The 19,926-nt window shown below is 42.1% G+C and overlaps 1 protein-coding gene across 1 annotated transcript in view; it reads left to right on the forward strand.

Moving 5' to 3' along the window:
* GSG1L (GSG1-like) overlaps window positions 1–19,926 on the forward strand; it is a 261,256-nt gene that overhangs the window by 27,543 nt on the left and 213,787 nt on the right. The window lies entirely within an intron of this gene.

A 19,926-nucleotide genomic window follows, 5' to 3' on the forward strand; every position in this document is an offset into this window, starting at 1 on the left:
GATTTGTTGAAAGTTACAGAATCCATCTCACACTGGCTTAAATGAAAAAAAGAGTTTTTTATTAGGTTATGAAGTAGTATGGCTTCATGCTTAGCTGGATCCAGGAGCTTGTATAATGCCGACAGGACTTAGAACCATTCTCTTATTCTTTTTGTCTCCTTTTTACTCTATGTGTCTCTCCCTGTCTCTCTTTTTCTCTCCATATCTCTCAGAGCTCTATCTCTTCTGTGTTGGCTTCACTCTTGGGTAGCCCTTTCCATGTGGTGGTCCTAACAGGCACGTGTTTGTGTTCCCCCAGTTTAATACCACTAATTGGCCAGGTTGACATCTTAGGCTGCCATTGTGGTCAGAGGAGGGGGGGGTTCTGGTTGACTAGGCTAAAACATGTGCCCACCCCTGGAGCTAAGGAATGCTCTGATTGGCTAGGATGGCTCATATATTCATCTCTGAGTTTGGAAGTGGGGTTAGCTTCAACAGGACCTCATCAGCTGAGAGTGTGGCTCCCCAAATGAAGGTAGTGTTTTGTTCCTACAAGAAGGAATCATGCGTGTTGAGTAGACAGAACCACTGGTGAACTCTTGTCATGCCCATTTCAAAGAGTTTCTTCCTATTTTTGTGCTCTTCACAGTTCTCCCACTCTGATATGCCACTTCTCAACTTAATTCTTCTGGAGAGTTCTTTATCTTCTGATTTCAAGGTTACTTGAAACTCCTTTCATTTATGATGCTTCGTCTGATCCCTTCCCATGACTGGACAAACCTGTCCCTCCTTGTCCTCTGTTCCCATGCTCTGTCAGTGGTGTACACGATCTTGTCCTCTGTTCCCATGCTCTGTCAGTGGTGTACACGATACTTGGAGGGAGTTTACAGAATACTTTGCAGTGAGTACTTGGCCTGGATATTCTTCATGCCTTTACTTAAATACCACCTTGATAGGGATTTATTTTGATACGGATGTCTTTACCTCAAGTTAATAGTTAGCCATTCTTTATTTGTGATGAAAATGTACTAAGTCACCTTAACACTCTTCACATGTTTAATTCTGTGGCATCTATTACAGTCTTCAAACTATATGACCATCCTTGGTATCTTTCCCAAATCTTTTCACCATCATTAACATAAACTAAGTGTCTCTTAAGCAAAAATCTCTTTATCCCTCCCTTCTATTCCTGGTAACCACTATTGATCTTTCATTTCTGCTTATTTTTTCGTCATAATTTTTTAAAAATTAAAAAATATTTACTTTATTTGCAAAGTTTGTATACATTCTTTTTCACACTAGATCTTTCTTTTGCCTTCAACCCTGCCTCCCTCCACCCATCACATTGTGAGACCCTATGATTATCGGCGTGTCCCCCATCCTCAGCCCTCTGCCTCCTACCCCCAGGATCCTCATACTCATTCCAAAATAATGGTCTTATACAGTATTTGTCCTTATGGAACTGAGTTAGTTCACTTCAGTCCCTCCCATATTAGTAGTAATTTATAAAATCATTGCTCCTGCGTGCTGCATAGTATTCCATCATGTGAATGTACCATAATTTCTCAATCCATTCCCTTGTGGTTGGATGTCTCGGCTGTTTCCATGTTCTTGTAATGGCAAATAACACTACTATGAACATGAACATTGGTGTACAACTCTCTGTTTGTGCCTCAGTTCTCGTTTTCTTGTGGTATATTCCAAGCAGTGGAATAGCCAGGTCATGTGGAATTTCTATGTTCAGCCTTTTGAGAAAATGCCAAACTGTTTTCCAGGGCAGTTGTACCATTTTACAATCCCACCAACAGTGTGTAAGAGTTTCTATCTTGCCACATCCTCTCCAACGTTTATTACTTGCTGTCCTGTTAAACTTTGCCACTGCTACTGGAGCGAGACGAGACTGCCAAATAAAGTCAGAAAAGCTCAATCCGGAGAGGACAAAATTGATGAATGGGACCTTCTAAAGATTAAATCCCTGTGCACATAAAAACTTTTCCCAACAGAGTGAAAAGGAAACCTAGTGACTGGGAAAAAAATTGACAATTCCATTTCAGATAAGGGTCTCATAGCAAAAGTGTACAGAGTCCTACAGTGCCTCCACAAGAAAAAGACTGATCACACAAGTACAAAAAGGGCAAAAGATACTGAAATACCTTTTTTATAGAGGAAGATATTTGGATGGCCAACAGACCCATGAAGAAATTCTTAAAATCACGGGCAATAAGAGAGATGCAAATCAAAACTGCAATGAGATACGATCTCACTCCAGTAGCAGTGGTCTCTGTACATTTTTTTACCCATCATCCCTAATTAATATGTAAGAGTCATGCGTTGATGTGTCTTATATGCCAGACACTGTCTGAGGCAGCAGATTACTCTGGCGAATTCAAATATCCCTGCTCTGTGAGAACAAAATGTAGTGAGGGAGGCAGACCTCAAGATGAATAAAAATCATCAAAGAGATATAGGAACCTCATCTCCTTTTTCTGTTGTTCTCAGGTACTGTTGAGTTGATTCCGATCATAGTGACCTATGCGCACAGAAAAAATGAAACACATTTGCCCCCTCCTGTGCTATCCTCTATTATTACTATAATTAAGCCCATTGTTACAGCGACTATGTCAGTCCGTCTGATTGAAGGTCTCTCTCTTTTATTCTCCTGTCCTCAGCCGTAAGGAGCATGATGTCTTTCTCCCAGGAGTAGTCTTCTGATTACATGCTCTAAGTATATGATGTGAAATCTCACCATCCCCACTTTTGATGAGTATTCTTGCTGAATTCTTTCCAGACACATTTGTTTGTTCTCTGGCAGCCTCTGATATATTCAGTATTCCGCCCCCCGCCCCAACATCATAGTTCAAAGGCATCAAATCTTTGGTCTTCCTTGTTCACTGTCTAGCTTTCAAATGTGCACCAGGCAATTGAAAATACCATAACTTGGGTCAGGCACACCTTAGTCCTCAAAGTGGTATCTTTACTTTTTTTTTATTTCCTAATTCTTTAAAAAATATTTTATACTGGCTTACGTACAAAATTCATAAAGTTCATATACATTGTTTTTCTCGCCAGAGAGATCTTTACTTTTGAACACATTAAAGAAGCCTTTTGCGGTACTTTTACCGAATACACTATGTCATTTGATTTCTTGACTACAGATTCTGTGGCGATTGATTGTAGATCCAAATAAAATGAAATCCTAGACAACCTCAATTTCCCTCCCCCATTTATCATGATGTGAAGATTTTTGGTTTTTGTATGTGGAGGTCTGTCTTGGAGAGTGTGAAACCATGTTTCTCTTTGTAGGCTTAGAATTTGACATTCTATCTCACATATTTTGGGAATGTGACCAGGAGGGACCAGTCCTTAGAGAAAGACATCATGCTTGGAGGGTTGGAGGGACAGCGCAGGAGAGGAAGACCCTGGATGAGATGGATTGATACAGCAGCTAGGGCAATGGGGGTGGGTGTACTGGAGTGAGACTGGCTCAGGAAAGGGCAGGTGTCAGAGCTACTGTATGTAGGGTTGCTGTGAGTTTCAGGCGATTTGACGGCACATAACAACATAATGACAACACAACGTATTGAGGCATAATTTTTTATCTTCATATGTATTTCAAGTTTTGTTGCTTTCAACGTGCATGGTTGTGTCCTCTGCATATTGCGGGTTGTTAATTAGTCTTCCTTTAATCCTGATTGTTCTTCAGTAAGTACGGTGAGAAGATACAGCTCTTGTCAGATTTTTAACCATGCAGTCGTCTCTTTGTCTACATATAGTTTCCCTACGAATATAATTGAGTGTTCTGGGATTCTCATTCTTCTCAATGTTATTCATAATTTGTTATGAGTCACATAGTGGAATGTTTTTATATAGTCAGTGAAACACAGGTACATGGCTTTCTGGTATTGTCTGCTTTCAGCCAAAATTAATATGACATCCGCAATGATATCATTCCTTCCATGTCCTCTTCTTTTTTTTTCTATAATTATATTTTATTAATTTTCATAAACATTTACAGAGATTTTGGGTTTCCATTCATTCATTGTTGCACTATTCTCTCTACCCTCCTCCCAGTTTGTTCTTGTCCAAATGCCACAGTGCTTGTTAAAGCCAGTTCTGATTAATCTCCTTTGTCAGTGTGTCCTTTGCCATTCCCTATCACTCCTCCCTGAGAGAGACTTCACCCTGAGTCATAAGGAAAAGGGGATGGCGTATTCTCTTAGCTACTTCCTGCTGAAAAGGGACGCTGTGGGTTTCAGGGTGAAGATCTTCTCTCACTACTCTAAAGGGCCCCTTTGGCAGTAGGAAACACCATGTCCTCTTCTTAATCCTGCTTGAATATATACCAGTTCCCTGTTGATACGATGCTACAACCATTTTAAAATTATTTTCAGCAAAACTCAATTTACATGTGATACTAGGATTTTTTTAAAACACAATTTTTTGTCTTCTGTTGGATCATCTTTCTCTAGAACAGGCACAAATATGTATGTCTTCCAGTTGGGTGTAGCTGGTAGCTGGCTTCCAAGTTTGTTGGCATAGATGAGCAAGCATTCCATATTGCATCCATTTGTGGAAACATCTCAGTTGGTATTTTGTTAGTTCCTGGAGCCTTTCTTACTCACAAATACCTTCAAGTGCAGTTTGGACTTCTTCCTTCAATACCATTTGTTTCTGATCATATGCTACTTCCCCAAAACGTGGCATATGTATACTGACTGTAGTCTTCTGTCTTCTTTTATTGTCTTCTTTTATTTATAGTCAATATTTTGTTCATACTTGGTTTACATTTTTTTTTCTTCAGTTTCTTAAGCTTGAGAAATGCAAAGTGTGTTCTTTCTATTTAGTTTTCTAACTCTGGGTCTTTGCACATTTAACTGTAATATCTGCGTGGTCTTCTAGAGTTGCCATCTGAAAATCTTCTCCATCAACTCTTTTCAACATCATTATTTCTCCCATTTGACTTGTGTGTTGCTGGGATGGTGGAAGCTATGCCACCAGCCTTTCACATTCCAGCAGAATCACCCATGGTGGCCAGGCTTCAATGGAACTTCTATACTAAGACAGACTAAGAAGTGGCACTGGCCATCCACTTCTGAAACAGAAGGCATTCCAAAGCCCTGTGTATAACAGAGGGCCATTGTTGGATACAGTGCGGGAAGACGAATCCCTAGGGCTGGAGGGGACGCGGAATGTAAATGGAGAAAGCTACTTCGTCAGAGTAGAGTCTACTCGAATGACACAAATCAAGTGACGTTTTCACCCAAGGCTGCTGACATAGCAAGACTCAAAATGAGGAGAAACTGCTGCAAATACCCATTAATAATTAGAATATGAAAAATATGAAGTGTGGATCTAAGAAAATTGGAAATTGTAAAAAAAAAAAGACGTGGAACACATAAACATTGATGTTCTGGGTATTAAGAGAGTTGAGAAGGACTGGAGGTCATTTTGAGTCAGACAATCATATGACCTCCTATGCAAAGAATGAAAAATTGAAGAATGATGTTCCATTCAGTGTTGTTTCTTTTTTAAATAATTTTTAAAAATTTTTAATTGTGATTTTAACAAAAGTTTACAGAAAAGTTAGATTTTAATTTATTCATTGTTGCACTTTTTACCCCCCTCTCTCCCTTCCCCCTCCCCATGTTGACTTTTATTTTGTACTAGTTTGTTCCATTCATTGTTAAAAAGCATTTCAAGGTCCATCCTGAAGTACAATGCTGTGAGTGAGAGGAAGTGATCCATATACACACATGTAAGAAAACCCTTTATTATATATACAACCATTATTATAGTACACACACCAGCCCCTAAAGTCAGAGATGAAGGAGTTGAGGATTTCTACCAATTGGCAACATCATGATAGATGGTGGAGAGATTGAGATTGGTAACAGCTTCAGTTTGCTTGGCTCCACAATCAACACTCTTGGCACCAGCAGCCAGGAAATTTAAAGATGCATTGTGATGGGAAAGTCTGCTGATAGGGACCTCTCCAAAGTACTGAAGAACAGTGAGTCACTCTGGAGACTAAAGTGCACCTGATACAGGCCACGGTCTTTGCAATCACTTGCTGTGTGGCAGAGAGTTGGACAGTGACTAGGGAGGATAGAAGGAGAATTGACGCCTTTGAGCTGTGGTGTTGGAGAAGAATATTGAATATACCATGGACTGCTAAAAAAAAAATGAACAGGTTCACCCTAGAGAGGGTTAAACCAGGCTGCTCCTTGGAGGCAAGAATTCTGAAGCTTTGTCTGACATACTTCGGACATGTTGCAAGAAGGGACCTTGTTAGGTCCCTGTTAGGTGGTAAAGAGCAAGGATGTACGTGTAAAGACAAAAGTGCACCTGATCCAGGACATGATATTTGCAGTTGTTTCTTATGCATTTGAAAGTTGAACAGTGAATAAGGAAGACCAAAAAGGAATCAACACTTTTGAATTGTGGTGTTGGAGAAGGGTATTGAGTATCACACAGGCTGCCAAAAGAACAAACAAATTTGTCTTGGAGAAAGTACAACCAGGATGTGCTTTAGAGGTAAGGAGGGTGAAACTTCATGCCACATACTTTGGGCAAGTTGGGAGAAGAGGGTAGTCCTTGGACAAAGGCATCATGCAGGCAAAAGTGGAAGGTCAGAGGAAGACCCTCAACAAGATAGAATGACACAGTGACTGTGATAGTAGGCTTGAGTATGACGGAAATAGTGATGATGGTACAAGAGAGGGCAAGGCTCAGTCAGATATTTTTTCTTAGAATAGTTATAAGTTCCACCCAAGCAGACATATGCACACCTATGTTTATTGCTGCTTTGTTCACAATAGCAAAGAGTTGGAAAACAACCCAAGTGCCCATCAACAAACAAATGGCTAGAGAAGCTGTGGTATATTCACACAATGGAATACTACACAGCATTGAAAAACAATGAACTCATGAACAAAGGGCACCCTGGAGTACATTATGCTGAGTGAAATATCTCAGTCACAAAAGGACCAATACTGCAAAATGCCACTGTTATAAAACAGGACTAATATCAGATTTGGGGGGAAACTAACAAAAGAGGGGATAAATAGTGTATACTGCATTGAAACAGATGAGAGAGAGAACTGTATAAAAGGGATAGATGATTAGGTATTATTTGCATGGCAAGAGTCCAGAATAAGAGCTGCATAGTAAAGTGGTCTGGGGAGGGGAATTGTATAACAAGGAAATAATTTTTTTCTTTTCAAAGAGAAAAGTGAACGGGGTTGGGGGGAGGAGTGGGCAGGGAGAAAAATGTGCAACATTGCAAGAATGGAAATCCAAGTTCTCTAAAAGAAAATAAAATCAGTGCTAATAAAAAAAACCCCAATAGCTGTGAGTTGTAGTCAACAGGAAGGCACTTTACAGAGATAAGTCTCTTCCATTTAGTTACTCTTTGTTGAAGAGCAAAGCTTAGAGTTTGTTCTGGAATCACTTTTCGTTCTTTCCTTTCATTCTTGTTTTTTTTTAACCATCTTTTGCTTTCTTCAAGTATGATATCCTTGATGTCATCCTGCAGCTTGCCAAGGCGTCCCAATATATCAAATCCATTCTGGAGATGGTCTCCAGAATCAGATGGAATATACTCAAGATTGTACTTTTGTTCTAAGGTCAGAGTTTGTTTCTTGTGGATTTGTCTTAATTTTTTTTTTTTTTTACACTTCAACTTGAACTTGTATATGAGCAACTGATGGTCTGTTCTGTAGTCAGCCCCTTCTGGCCTTGTTTTGACTGATGATCTCGAGCTTCTGCCTCATCTCTTCCCACAGATACAGCTGATTTGATCCCTGTGAATTCCATCTGGTGGAGGCTGTGTGTATGGTGGCTATTTATGCTGCTGAACAGAAATACTATTTGCAATGAATAACTCGCTGGTCTTTCAGAATTCTATCTGTGATCTTTAGCATTGTTTCTGTCTCAAGGCCGTATTTTCCTACCACTGATCCTTTTTCTTTGTTTTCAGCATTTACGTTCCAGTCCCTAGTAATTACCAATGCATCTTGACTGCATCTTTTGATGAATTTCAGGCTGAAGAAGTTGGTAAAAATCTTCAGTTTCCTCATCTCCAGCATTAGTGGTTGATGCATTAATTTAAATAATTGATACTATCTTTTCATTGGCAGCATTATATTTCAGGATAGATCCTGAGATGTTCTTTTTGACGATAAATGCTTTCTCCTCAGTGTGTCATCCCTGGCAGAGCAGACCACATGCTCGTCTAATTAAAAATGGCGAATACCAGCCCATTTCAGCTCACTTATGCCTATGGTAGCAACGGCTGTCAAGCATTCCACTTAGTTTGTGTCTACTTCCGGTTTTCCTCGATTTGGTGTCGTCTGTAGGGAATCGTGCTGCTAATCCGTAAGCAGTGCCTTTCTGGTAGTTCAAATCCACCAGCTTCTCCTCAGAGAAAGATGGGCAGTCCCTTCCCGTGCGATTTAACGCCTTCTCAAGACCAACTGGAGGAGAGGCAGTTTCAGCTCAGCAGTAGTTAGTTTGAGCATCCTTCATACGTTGCCATGTTTCAGTTGTTAATAGATGTATGCACTTTTTTAGTGCTCATTTGGGTTTATGGCTATTCTAATCTGAGACCTCGGCAAATGAAGGTCCTCAAACCATTACTCCTCTCCTGTTGCTACGACCGACTGTCCTTTGAGGAGGTAGTTGTTCCTCTGTGGACTTTGGGACACCTTCCATGCTGGGGAGTTCATCTTCTGGAACCATGTTTGAACCATCTACTGCTATTCATGGGTTTGTGGGGTTTTTTTTCCTCCTGGCCAGTTTTCCAATAAGTAGGTTTCTAGGTTATTCTTTCTAGTCTGTCTCAGTCCGGAAGCCCCAGTAGGGTTTCCACCATGGTGGCCTTGTTGGTATTTGAAATACTAGTTTTATAACTTTCTGTGTTACAGCAACATGGAAGTCACACACTGTGACAAGCTGGTGGAGTTGTGGCTGTCTTCTAACGGCAGGAACTTGCTTCACACTCTGGTGGCACTTTCCTTAGGGAATTGTGCGGCTGACCCAGAGGATAGGTAGGTCCCCTTGGTGGTTCAAATCCACCTGTAGTTCCTTAGGAGAAAGATGGAGACAGTCTCCCTCTCATTTACAGCCCCTGAAACCCAGTGAAGGGTCAGCTGGGAGTCGGTTCTAACCTGATGGCGATGAGTTTGAGTTTTTGAGGACTCATAAAAGTACACAGACACTCCGTGAAAACGGCAATGTTTACCCTTGTTAAGGTGAACGCAGGCACTTTCTCATGCGTGATCTCGCTTTGTCATCAGGACTGTTCTTTGCAATGGGTACTGTTTCTTTTTTTCTAATGAGGCAGGGAACTAACTGGCTGAAGACGTGGTGGAGGAATGGTCTCAACTCTGGGTCTTTGGTTCCTAGTCCAGTGCTGTGATAGGGGGCTTTCTGCAGCTCTGCTCACTGAGATGCTAGTGGTGCCCTGGAGAGGTCTCGGGGCCTCCCATCTCTATCCTCTCCTAATCTCACCTGAGCTGGGAATGAACGCATCGCTGACTGTTTGGTCACTCTTCAGGAGCTTAGGTTACCTGACTCCAGTCACTGCCTTTCTGGCCAATGAGAGTCACTTATCTCCAGAAGGATAGGCCTCTGCTGGGGACACAAAGCAATACAGATTATAGTTGAAGGTCTCTCAGATTCTCGCTGGATGCAGTGTTCTGCTTTGAGCCCCCTCTCAGATTCTCGCTGGATGCTGTGGTCTGCTGTGAGCCCCTGGCTGACTCTTCCTTGACCCGAAAGGGAGATCAGCAAATGCAGGAGAGACATAAGCAACATATTAGCGCCAAACTGAGACCTCCTCCTTGGTATTAATAAGACAGGAGGCATGTGAAAAAGGTAACAACTGTCTTTCTCTGAGCACTCAGATCTTGGATTCTGAAGCAACAGTGCCAGAGTTTAAGCTCCTGGGTATGCAGTGAGAGCAGACTCGTGTTAATATCAGACCATCAGAGCCACAGTGGAGCACTGCTATAAAGAGCCTGCATCTGGAATCACAAAAACCTAGGTTCTGGTCACCCTTTGCCACCTTGTGCAAGTGACTTCCCTTCTGCAAGCCGTAGTTTATGCATCCTTGAAGTCAAGACAAAGATAATAATGATAGTCTGTACCAGCAAGCGTTTACTACATTTCCAGCACTTTCTGAGCTCTTTACATGTAATTATAACTCATTAACTCTCTCAGCCCTGTGGGACAGACACTACCATCACCCCAGGGGACACAGGAAAATAGAGACAGAGGGAAGTGCAATGCCCAGAAACTGATAAAGGCGGAGTTTAATCCAGGACTTTGAACTGTAATATTTTCTTTTTTATACTGATTTATTATCTACAAAGTTCGAATACATTGTTTTTCACACAAGATCCTTCCCATTTCCTTCAACACTCCCTCCCTATACATTGTGCTTGTTTCACACTGTTTGACCATAAACGAGTAAAACCAGGCCTGAGGGCCGCGGATTAGTCATCCACCTTTGGCTTGGTAGCATCACTTTCTGTCCACTGGGCCACTGAGCTCTCTCTATGTTGTTGTTGTTGTAGGCGACTCATAGCGACTCTGTGCACGAAGGACCTGAACACTTGTGTGACTTTCATCCTTTCCCGAGGTTCACAGAGTTTCCGGAGGCAAGCTATTACGGAAGCGGATGCCACTCCTGCTTCTTGTTGTTTGTTATGTACCTTAAGCACGTAACTGTAGGTACTGATACACCTTCAAGTTCAAGTTGGAACTGACTGATAGTTGCCCTTCCAGTGGGTTTTCAGAGGCACCTGAATTGCATGGAGGAGACGGACCGTCCATCTCCTGCAGAGCACCTGGTGGATTTGAATCACAGGCCCTTGGGTTGACAGTACAAGTGCTTAGCGCTAAGCCAGGAGATGGTAAGAGCTTATTAATGAAATGCTTGCTATGCAACGTGTGCCATCACACCTAACATATCAACACATAAATTAGGCAAAACACAGTAAGATATCTGATAGTGACCCCAGTTTCTAAGCTGAAGAATGGCTATGAGGCGACAGAACATAAACATTTTATTATAAATATAGATTTAATTAATAGACAGTTCCATAGTTCATTAAGAAAACATCATTGTAGTAAGCCATGGTGATACCTAATTAAAAGAATATCCTTTCATATTTTTCATTTTAAGATCTCCTTGTTGTCTGACAGGGTGAATTTCAAACCTGAGAAGGCTGTGATGCGAGTGACCCCAAAATGACTGTAGCAGGGTCACATCAGTGGGATTATTACAAATGGCTTTTTCCCCCAAAATTAAGAAACACTTCTTTTCTTTCCATTCTTTGTACACCAGTAGAGCTTGTCAACATGGAGTCAGTATTAACAGTCCTGGCATTTGGTTGCAACTTAGCTTTTCTCCTTTCATTTTTTGAGTCGACTCCATCCCATCAACGTCATTATTTGAAACAAGACTGTTTTGTGAATTGCTTTCATGTGTTATATTTCTGATATTGTGCCTTTTCAGAATGTTCTCTCATTTCCCCGGTGCTTTTTTGTCTTATTTTATTGTAGCTTGAGTGACAGTTTCCAGGGCAAATTTGCTTTCCATTCAACAATTCAAACTCATTTTGCATCATGATTATTGTTATGCGCCCTTGAGTTGAACTGATTGGTAACTGACCCTCCAGAGCCTTTTCAGAGGTTGTAAAATCACATGGGAGGAGATTTTCCATCTTTCGTCCTCAGAGCAGCTAATGGATTTGAACTGTGTGCCTTTGGATGGACAGCACTGCTCCTTACAAGTTGTTGTTGTTATATGCTGTCAAGTTGCCTGTGACAGCAGCCCTAAACCCTGCTCTAGCCTGTGCCAGTCTCACTGTTTCCGACACACCTACTCCCATTACCCTAGTCACTGAATCAATCCATCTCATCGAGCTTCTTCCTCTCCTGTGCTTTCCCTCCAACCTCCCAAACATAATGTCCTTCTCCAAGGACTGGTCCCTCCTTGCAACGTGTCCAAAATATGTCAGATGAAGCTTCAGAATCCTTGCCTCCAAGGAGCCCCTTGGTTTCACCCTCTCTAGGATGAACCAGTAGGCCGCCGGAATTCCCTTTTATAGGACACTGGTCGCAATCCCCTCGATATAACACCATCCTTTCCACTTCCAGTGTTGTCATTTCCATTCACCCTTTTTTCCCTTCCTTCTGAGCTTTGCTTTAGGGTAAATGCCACCCTTTCAGTCTCTTGTGGTGAATTTTTCTGAGAGGTACATGCCGGCCTGGTGGTCTTATTCACTTTCCAGGCTTCTCAGTTGTTTGGCAGAAAGTTGTTCCCCAGAGGTGGTTTCAATTCTAAGCTTGAAAGGTGTGTAAAAGCCACTGTCTTACAGGTGCCAGCACTCTCTATCAGACTAAAACATTAAGATTGGAAACTTTGGTGTCCATTTCCCCCTCCCTATCTGTTCAGGGCCTTCTGCTGTGATTCTAAATCAGAGAACTTGGCGGTGACTGCCTGCCACCATGTAGTTCTGGTCTCCGGGAAGTGAAGGCTGTGGTCCCCATGGCCCAGATGATTTTCAAATGCAATAGTACCTTCACCTTCAATTCAGAGTGAATTAGAATTTTATAAGGAGGATCTAGAGAAACTGTTCCCAACATGCTGTCATCTTCAAGGATCACTTCTCCCTTGATATTACAATTTTTATCAATGTGTTTCAGAATATCACTCAGAATGCTTCATTCTGGCAAAAACATCGCTCATTTTTGATGAGTGAAAACATTGCTCACTTTACTCTCTTACCCTAACTTTGAAATCTTCCAGAATTAATTTGACAGCTACCATTTATCATTGTGGTTGTATGTTCTTGAGATGGGACTGACTCGGCTGACCCTTCAGCGGGGTTTCAGAGGTTCAGTCATGTGGGAGGAGATTGCCCATTTTTCTCTCATGGAGCAACTAACGGGTGGATTCCAACCTCATGCCTTAAAGTGGGCGGCACACATTCTTCTAGCCGGGAAGGAAGGTGATGCTTTATATTATTGTCAGCAGTGCATCTCAGAGATGTTCCTATCTTGGTAAGGTTTCGAGCATGGTGTAGATACTGTTCTATCTTCTCGGACAATCCAGTACAGATTAATTGTAATTACGTTTTTGTGGTAGAGAATGTTGGAATGCCAAGTATTTGAATGAGTTGGTGATATCTTCCTAAAAATTCTTCCTGCTCAGCGTCCTGTACTGCGTCTTTAATAACTGATGGAAGTGTGTGCAGCACACTTTATATACCAAGCAATCTTTTCTCGAAACCTTGTCACTTTGCCCCACGCCATGATGGTGGATGTCTGCAGGCCAGAATGAACTATGTCAGGACTTCAAAAATTGTCATTTTGCCCTGACGTTTGCCATTCACTTTCCCTCTAATTTCTGAGCAAATCAGCAAATTCAATTCCATTAGAGCCATTATCTGTAGTTTCAGGATAAATCTCTTGTAAATCAATGCTGTACTTCTCTGAAATTTAATCCACAGTGTTTTTTTACATGTGAACGTATGCATCTTTCTTTTCCAGTACCAGCAGATGGATTTTACCGTCTTGTGTGAATTGAGTGTTAATTCCTAGAAGTACCCAACACAATCTCCTGGCAACACCCCCTTTCAAAAAGAATGTTTGCTTTCTCAGAGCCCTATTCATTTTGTAGCTAAATTTCTAGGACAAGTGAGGTATCTTCCCCCTTAATGTTTCCCGAGTTGATTGAAAAATATTGACTAAGCGAAGCAATTATCGGATTTAACATTTTACAGACTCTTGAATATTCAGTTAACTCAAATGAACAGCCATTAACTGTAACTGAGTCAACAGGTGCATTGACAGTTGTGTATCCGATTGCACTTTAAGGTGTTCTCAAAAGGCAAACGCAGCTCATATTTTTTGCTTGCTAGGCCTGGTGGGTAAGGAGTTACCCTCTTAGCACAAAGGCAAGTGGTTCAAGTCCACCATTTGCTCTGCAGAAGATGTGCAGTCTCCTCTCTTGGGATGGATAGCTTCTGAAAACTTGCCGGGGAGTCAGCTAGGAGTCATTTCTGCCCTGAAGAGAATGAGCTCGAGTTGTTAGTTCCTGGTTTTCCCAGTGCACTTCTTCAATCTGCCTTCTTGTCTTTCACTGCTTTGTATTCATTGGTGCGGAGTCTTCTCGAAATTCACCAAATTTTCCATTACCTGTGTTGCCACATTTGTTGTTGTTGTTGTTGTTATATGCCGTTGAGTCACTTGCGACTCGTAGCGACCCTATGTACAACAGCCCTAAACTCTGCTCTGTCTGTGCCAATCGCACTGTCTCCGACATTCCCATCCCGATTACCCCAGTCACTGAATCAATCCACGTCATAGAGGGCCTTTCCCTCCTGCGCTGTCCCTCCACCCTCCCAAGCATGATGTCCTTATCCAAGGACCGGTCTCTCCTCACAACATGTCCAAAGTATGTCAGACGGAGCCTCAGAATCCTTGCCTCCAAGGAGCCACCCAGCTTAACCCTTTCCAGGACGAATCTGTTTGTTTTCCTAGCAGTCCATGGTATTCTCAATACTCTTCTCCAGCACCACAGCTCAAAGGCATCAGTTCTCCTTCTATCCTCCTTGGTCATTGTCCAGCTCTCTGATGCATAACAAGTGATTGCGAAGACCATGGCCTGTATCAAACACACCTTAGTCTCCAGAGAGACACCATTGCTCTTCAGTACTTTGGAGAGGTCCCTAACAGCAGACTTCTACATTTGCTTTTATTGTAAATCTTTTAAAACTTGGAAGCTTCTTGACAAGGATTTTTCTCTAGAATTAAAGAGATAGAAAATAGTATTACAGCTCTTTTTGAATTTGTCTAGCAGGTTTTCTGGGTTTTCCCGGAAGGCCCTTAAAAAAAAAAGAAAAGAAAATAGTATTAACATAAAACCCCACTGCCATGAGTCTACCCCACCTTATAGCGACCCTCCTTTAGATTTCAAAGGCTGCAAATTTTTATGAGAGGAGCCTCCTTCTCTCTCTCCTCCCTTTCCTCCACCTCTTTCTCCCCCCACCCCGAGAAGCTGGTGTGTGCACCACCAGGGCTTCTAACTATTATTGTTGTTATTGTTATGTGCTGTCGAGTTACGTGCAACCTGTAGAGACCCCATGTACAACAGCCCTAAACCCTGCTCTCTCCTGTGCCAATCTTATTGTCTCTGACACACCTACCCCTATCACCCCAGTCATTCAGTCAATCCATTTTATTGAAGATCTTCCTCTCCTGTGCTGTCCCTCCACCTTCCCAAGCATGATGTTTCTCTCCAAGGTCTGGTCCCTCCTTGCAACATGTCCCAAGTATGTCAAACAAAGCTTCAGAATCCTTGACTCCGAGGAATAGCTTGGTCTCACCCTTTCTGGGACAAATCTGTTTGTTCTCCTAGCAGTCCATGGTATATTCAATGTTCTTCTCTAGCGCCACACTCAAAACCATCAAATCTCCTTCTCTTGTCCCTAGTCATTGTTCAGCTTTCTGATGCATAGCAAGTAATTGCGAAGACTGTAGCCTGTATCAGGCACACCTTAGTCTCTAGACTGACACTGTTGCTCTTCAAGACTTTGGAGGCTTTTCGCAATGCAATTCTTCTTTTAATTTCCTGGCTGCTGATACCAAGAGTGTTGATGCTGGAGCCCAGCAAACTAAAGCTGTTAACAATCACAATCTCTTCACCATCTATCATGGTGCTGCTTATCAGCCCAGTGGTGAGAATCTTTGTCTTCTTGATGTTGTGCTTCAATCCATAGTGAAGGCTGTAGTCTTTGATCTTCAGCAGCAGTCGCTTCAGGTCCTCCTCAGTTGTGTCACCTGCATAATGCAGATTGTTGATGAGTCTTCTTCCAATCCTGATGCCACATTTCTTCTCATAGAGCTCAGTATCTCAGATAATCAGTTCTGTTCTGCATATATATTGAAAAGGTATGGAGATAGGACACATCCCTGGTGTCCACCCTTCCCAATTTTGAACCGTGTAGTGTTATAGATAATGTTAGATGGATCTTGGCTGAAAGCCGGGAGTACCAGGAGAATGTCTATCTGTGTTTTATTGACTATGCAAAGGCATTTGACAGTGTGGATCACAACAGACTGTGGCTGACTCTGAGAAGAATGGGAATCCCAGAACACTTGATTGTGCCTATGTGAAACCTATGCTTGCACCGGTGGCAGTCATCAGAACAGAGCAAGGAAACGTCTCACTGTTAGCATTAGAATGTGTTTTATACCTGTTGTTGTTGTTGTGTGCCGTCGAGTCGCTTGTGACTCATAGCAACCCTATGTACAACAGCCCTAAACTCCGCTCTGTCCTGTGCCAATTGCACTGTCTCTGACAACCCCATCCCAATTATCCCAGTCACTGAATCAATCCATCTCATAGAGGGCCTTCCTCTCCTGCGCTATCCCTCCACCCTCCCAAGCATGATGTCCTTCTCCAAGGACCGGTCTCTCCTTACAACATGTCCAAAGTATGTTAGACAGAGCCTCAGAATCCTTGCTTCCAAGGAGCCATCCGGTTTAACCCTTTCCAGGACAAATCTGTTTGTTTTCCTAGCAGTCCATGGTATTCTCAATACTCTTCTCCAGCACCACAGCTCAAAGGCATCAATATCACAGAGGGAGTTCTGCAGGATGATGTGCGGCTAACCCAAAGCACAGCTGTAATTCAACTCCACTGCTAACTCCTCTGAAGAGAGGTGGGCCCTCTCTTCCCGTGTGAGTCAGACCCTCTGAAAATCTACTGGAGGGTCATCAATGAGTCAGTTCCACCTTGATGGCAACAGCCAACCAGCCACGTTACGTTACAGGGAGCACCAGTGATGTGTTGGTTAAAGAATATGACTGATAACCAAAGGGTCAGTGTTACGAACCCCTCCAAGAAAGACAAGCCAATCTGCCTTCCATAGGATTTACAGCCTTAGAAATGAGGTAGGTGGTGGTCCTCTGCCTGCAAGGTTGTTTTGAGTAGGAACCTACTTGGCTGCATTTGATTTTATTATATAATAAGAAAAATAAGCCTTAGAATTTGATAACACAAAGAGAACAGAATGCATAAATACATGCGTACAAATGAATGAATTGGAGCCAATTATGGACTACCAGGAGAACAAACAGGTTTGTCCTGGAGAGGGTGAAATCAGGCTGCACCCTTGGAGGTAAGGATTCTGAAACTCCGTCTGACATACTTTGAACATGTTGCAAGGAGGGAACATTTCTTGGAGAGGGACATCATGCTTGGAAGTACGAAGGGACAGAGGAGGAGAGGAAAACCCTGGATGAGATGGATTGACTCAGTGACTGGGGTAATGAGGTTAGGTGTGTCAGAGACGATGAAGTTGGCTCAAGATAGAGCAGGGTTTGGGGCTGATGTGCACAGGGTCACTGTAAGTCGCAAGTGACTCCACAGTATATAACAACAACAACAACAACAACAACAACATTGTATATCAAACTGATCTAGCCATGCATTGTCGGCATATTATAAATGCTGGACTAGCTTTGATTTTGCATATTACATTTACAAGTTTATGGATTTCTTCTATTAGAAGTCCCACTTTACAACATTCTCCTGCATTTCTCCAGCCTCTCCTGAAGCGAAAACTCACCCCGTAGTAATAACATCAAGCTGTTTGCAGTGAAATAACCATGTGTCTCAATTGGAACATTAGTTTTCTTTCCCCTGGTCACGGATGTTTGCTAACATTGCAATTTGTGAGATAAATATAAAATTTAAACATAAAAGAACAAACAATATACTTTAAAATGAGATTGAATACAAGAATGAAATATTAAAAAATTAGATATTATTTTTCCATTTCCCCTCCCTATTGCATATACTACTGTGAATGTCGAAATATCATCAGCCAAACATATGTGTGGTCGTGGGGGAGAGTGCCTTTCTCTCTTAACTATCACGCTTTAAAAATATGCATGTTGATTGTTGCCACGGAGTCGACTTCAACGACTTCAACGTGACCCTGTGAACAACAGCTCTGACCCTTGGCTTACCCTGTACCATCCCCATAATCTTTGCTAAGTGCTTAATTAAGCCCATTATTACAGTCATTGTGACAATCCATCTTGGGTTTTTTTCACCCATTCATTCATTGTTGTACTTTTCTCCCTGCCCCCCTTCCCCAATTCACTCTTCTCATTGAAAAGTAAAGGAAAAAGTCTTTCATTGTTATGCAATCCCTCCTCCCCAAGTCCACTCCACTGTGCAGCCTTCATTCTGGACTCCTGTCATGACAATAATACCTAATCACATATCCCTTTTAAACAGTTCTTTCCCTCATCTGTTTTAATTCAGTAGACATCATTCATCCTCTCCTTCTCTGTCTTCCCTCAACCCCGATGTCAGTCCCATTTTATAACAGTGGCCCTATGCAATATTTGTCCTTTTGTGACTGAGATATTTCACTCAGCATAATGTCCTCCAGGGTCACTCATTTCGTATAATATTTCATGAGTTCCTTGTTTTTCAATGCTGCATAGTATTCCATTGTGTGAATATACCAGAGTTTCTCTATCTGTTCATTTGTTGATAGGCACCTGGGTTGTTTCTAGCTCTTTTCTGTTGTGAACAAAGCCACAATTAAACATGGGTGTACATATAGCTGCTTGGGTGGCAGTTATGGTTTCTTTAGGGTAAATTCCCAGTAATGGAATTGCTGGATCAAATGATATTTCTATTTGCAACTTTTTGAGAAAGCGCCATACAGCCTTCCGTTGTGGTTGCACTATTTTACACTCCCACCAACAGTGAATAAGTGTTCCAGTTTCTCCACAGCCGCACCAGCATTTGTTGTTTGATACTCTCTTGAATTTTGCTATTCTTACTGGGTTGAGATGATATTTCGTAGTCGTTTTGATTTGCATCTCTCTTAGAGCTAGGGATTTTGAACATTTCTTCTTGTGCTTGTCGGTCAGTCTGAATGTCTTCTTTGGTGAAGCGTCTGTTCATATCCTGTGCCCATTTTTCAATTGGGTTCTTTATCTTGTGGTGGACAATCCATCTTGTTAAAGGTCTTCCTCTCTTCCTCTGAACCTCTACTTTTCCCAGCATGATGTCTTTTCCTAAAGACTCACCCCTCCCGATGTCACATCCAGAGTCTGTGAGACAGAGTTCCACCATCTTTGCCTCTATGGACTCCCTGGCTTCACGTCCTCCAGGCCAGACTTGTTTGTTCTTCTGGCCGCCCACCGGATACTCACTGCTCTTCGCCAGCACCACAGTCCAGAGGCATCAATGTGTGTTTAAAATGTTTACACTCCCCTGATATATTTCCCTTCACACCAAACTGTTTAGAGGTCGATGCAGATCTTTGGATCTCCGACAGCTACTGTTTCCAATTGCGAGGATTTCTCACATCTCTGGGATACAAGGAGGGAGGTCCCGCTCGGAGCGGAAGAAGCAAGCTCTGACTGGCCTGTGACTCTTCTCTGTCACCGCAAGTCATCTCGTAGAGCTGTGGCTGTTTGAGTTGCATGTGATTCTCAAAGTTGTGACCCAGCCACGCTAATCTGGAGAAAGGTTAGGCGCGTAGGGAGACAGCTGCATGCAGATCAAACACGAATGGCCGAGTGGCCTTGTTTACAACCCAGAGATTATCAGTAAACCAAAAATGCACAGCAAATAAAAGCCCAACAGTTTTAGATTTTGGAAATGACTTTCCCCCCTTTATATTTTGATTTCACACCACCACCACCAATTAATTTTTTGGTAGTTTTGTATTTTAATTCTATTTTGTTTCTAAGTGCTGGTTTAAACTCACAGTCTGACTGCAATTTCTTGTGGATTTCCTTGGACATAGTTCTGAAATGATTCTTGTATGTGATTCTCCAGATGGAAGAATGAAACTCCAGTATCATTGGTATTATATAGGTTTTATTATTATTATTATTATT

The sequence above is a fragment of the Elephantulus edwardii genome, unplaced genomic scaffold, assembly GCF_000299155.1.
Source record: "Elephantulus edwardii isolate Elephantulus edwardi_28Jun2011 unplaced genomic scaffold, EleEdw1.0 scaffold00186, whole genome shotgun sequence".
Classification (NCBI taxonomy): domain Eukaryota; kingdom Metazoa; phylum Chordata; class Mammalia; order Macroscelidea; family Macroscelididae; genus Elephantulus; species Elephantulus edwardii.